Consider the following 3,675-nt stretch of genomic DNA (forward strand, 5'->3'; position numbering starts at 1 on the left):
CTCGGTTTCTTGGTTCCGTCCCAAAACGCCGAAGAAAGGCACAATGGCCTAGAAAGGGACGGTCGGACTTGGAACGGGGTCCGAGGCCTCGAAAGTCCACATCTAGCTACTGGGTGGTCCGATTCTGAGTGATCTCGAAGTTTCTTGCCCACAAAAGCCGAACGGTGACGCCCCAGACTCGGTTTCTTGGTTCCGTCCCAAAACGCCGAAGAAAGGCACAATGGCCTAGAAAGGGACGGTCGGACTTGGAACGGGGTCCGAGGCCTCGAAAGTCCACATCTAGCTACTGGGTGGTCCGATTCTGAGTGATCTCGAAGTTTCTTGCCCACAAAAGCCGAACGGTGACGCCCCAGACTCGGTTTCTTGGTTCCGTCCCAAAACGCCGAAGAAAGGCACAATGGCCTAGAAAGGGACGGTCGGACTTGGAACGGGGTCCGAGGCCTCGAAAGTCCACATCTAGCTACTGGGTGGTCCGATTCTGAGTGATCTCGAAGTTTCTTGCCCACAAAAGCCGAACGGTGACGCCCCAGACTCGGTTTCTTGGTTCCGTCCCAAAACGCCGAAGAAAGGCACAATGGCCTAGAAAGGGACGGTCGGACTTGGAACGGGGTCCGAGGCCTCGAAAGTCCACATCTAGCTACTGGGTGGTCCGATTCTGAGTGATCTCGAAGTTTCTTGCCCACAAAAGCCGAACGGTGACGCCCCAGACTCGGTTTCTTGGTTCCGTCCCAAAACGCCCGAAGAAAGGCACAATGGCCTAGAAAGGGACGGTCGGACTTGGAACGGGGTCCGAGGCCTCGAAAGTCCACATCTAGCTACTGGGTGGTCCGATTCTGAGTGATCTCGAAGTTTCTTGCCCACAAAAGCCGAACGGTGACGCCCCAGACTCGGTTTCTTGGTTCCGTCCCAAAACGCCGAAGAAAGGCACAATGGCCTAGAAAGGGACGGTCGGACTTGGAACGGGGTCCGAGGCCTCGAAAGTCCACATCTAGCTACTGGGGTGGTCCGATTCTGAGTGATCTCGAAGTTTCTTGCCCACAAAAGCCGAACGGTGACGCCCCAGACTCGGTTTCTTGGTTCCGTCCCAAAACGCCGAAGAAAGGCACAATGGCCTAGAAAGGGACGGTCGGACTTGGAACGGGGTCCGAGGCCTCGAAAGTCCACATCTAGCTACTGGGTGGTCCGATTCTGAGTGATCTCGAAGTTTCTTGCCCACAAAAGCCGAACGGTGACGCCCCAGACTCGGTTTCTTGGTTCCGTCCCAAAACGCCGAAGAAAGGCACAATGGCCTAGAAAGGGACGGTCGGACTTGGAACGGGGTCCGAGGCCTCGAAAGTCCACATCTAGCTACTGGGTGGTCCGATTCTGAGTGATCTCGAAGTTTCTTGCCCACAAAAGCCGAACGGTGACGCCCCAGACTCGGTTTCTTGGTTCCGTCCCAAAACGCCGAAGAAAGGCACAATGGCCTAGAAAGGGACGGTCGGACTTGGAACGGGGTCCGAGGCCTCGAAAGTCCACATCTAGCTACTGGGTGGTCCGATTCTGAGTGATCTCGAAGTTTCTTGCCCACAAAAGCCGAACGGTGACGCCCCAGACTCGGTTTCTTGGTTCCGTCCCAAAACGCCGAAGAAAGGCACAATGGCCTAGAAAGGGACGGTCGGACTTGGAACGGGGTCCGAGGCCTCGAAAGTCCACATCTAGCTACTGGGTGGTCCGATTCTGAGTGATCTCGAAGTTTCTTGCCCACAAAAGCCGAACGGTGACGCCCCAGACTCGGTTTCTTGGTTTCGTCCCAAAACGCCGAAGAAAGGCACAATGGCCTAGAAAGGGACGGTCGGACTTGGAACGGGGTCCGAGGCCTCGAAAGTCCACATCTAGCTACTGGGTGGTCCGATTCTGAGTGATCTCGAAGTTTCTTGCCCACAAAAGCCGAACGGTGACGCCCCAGACTCGGTTTCTTGGTTCCGTCCCAAAACGCCGAAGAAAGGCACAATGGCCTAGAAAGGGACGGTCGGACTTGGAACGGGGTCCGAGGCCTCGAAAGTCCACATCTAGCTACTGGGTGGTCCGATTCTGAGTGATCTCGAAGTTTCTTGCCCACAAAAGCCGAACGGTGACGCCCCAGACTCGGTTTCTTGGTTCCGTCCCAAAACGCCGAAGAAAGGCACAATGGCCTAGAAAGGGACGGTCGGACTTGGAACGGGGTCCGAGGCCTCGAAAGTCCACATCTAGCTACTGGGTGGTCCGATTCTGAGTGATCTCGAAGTTTCTTGCCCACAAAAGCCGAACGGTGACGCCCCAGACTCGGTTTCTTGGTTCCGTCCCAAAACGCCGAAGAAAGGCACAATGGCCTAGAAAGGGACGGTCGGACTTGGAACGGGGTCCGAGGCCTCGAAAGTCCACATCTAGCTACTGGGTGGTCCGATTCTGAGTGATCTCGAAGTTTCTTGCCCACAAAAGCCGAACGGTGACGCCCCAGACTCGGTTTCTTGGTTCCGTCCCAAAACGCCGAAGAAAGGCACAATGGCCTAGAAAGGGACGGTCGGACTTGGAACGGGGTCCGAGGCCTCGAAAGTCCACATCTAGCTACTGGGTGGTCCGATTCTGAGTGATCTCGAAGTTTCTTGCCCACAAAAGCCGAACGGTGACGCCCCAGACTCGGTTTCTTGGTTCCGTCCCAAAACGCCGAAGAAAGGCACAATGGCCTAGAAAGGGACGGTCGGGACTTGGAACGGGGTCCGAGGCCTCGAAAGTCCACATCTAGCTACTGGGTGGTCCGATTCTGAGTGATCTCGAAGTTTCTTGCCCACAAAAGCCGAACGGTGACGCCCCAGACTCGGTTTCTTGGTTCCGTCCCAAAACGCCGAAGAAAGGCACAATGGCCTAGAAAGGGACGGTCGGACTTGGAACGGGGTCCGAGGCCTCGAAAGTCCACATCTAGCTACTGGGTGGTCCGATTCTGAGTGATCTCGAAGTTTCTTGCCCACAAAAGCCGAACGGTGACGCCCCAGACTCGGTTTCTTGGTTCCGTCCCAAAACGCCGAAGAAAGGCACAATGGCCTAGAAAGGGACGGTCGGACTTGGAACGGGGTCCGAGGCCTCGAAAGTCCACATCTAGCTACTGGGTGGTCCGATTCTGAGTGATCTCGAAGTTTCTTGCCCACAAAAGCCGAACGGTGACGCCCCAGACTCGGTTTCTTGGTTCCGTCCCAAAACGCCGAAGAAAGGCACAATGGCCTAGAAAGGGACGGTCGGACTTGGAACGGGGTCCGAGGCCTCGAAAGTCCACATCTAGCTACTGGGTGGTCCGATTCTGAGTGATCTCGAAGTTTCTTGCCCACAAAAGCCGAACGGTGACGCCCCAGACTCGGTTTCTTGGTTCCGTCCCAAAACGCCGAAGAAAGGCACAATGGCCTAGAAAGGGACGGTCGGACTTGGAACGGGTCCGAGGCCTCGAAAGTCCACATCTAGCTACTGGGTGGTCCGATTCTGAGTGATCTCGAAGTTTCTTGCCCACAAAAGCCGAACGGTGACGCCCCAGACTCGGTTTCTTGGTTCCGTCCCAAAACGCCGAAGAAAGGCACAATGGCCTAGAAAGGGACGGTCGGACTTGGAACGGGGTCCGAGGCCTCGAAAGTCCACATCTAGCTACTGGGTGGTCCGATTCTGAGTGAT

Source organism: Cucumis sativus, chromosome 1, assembly GCF_000004075.3.
Source record: "Cucumis sativus cultivar 9930 chromosome 1, Cucumber_9930_V3, whole genome shotgun sequence".
In the NCBI taxonomy this organism is placed as follows: Eukaryota; Viridiplantae; Streptophyta; class Magnoliopsida; order Cucurbitales; family Cucurbitaceae; genus Cucumis; species Cucumis sativus.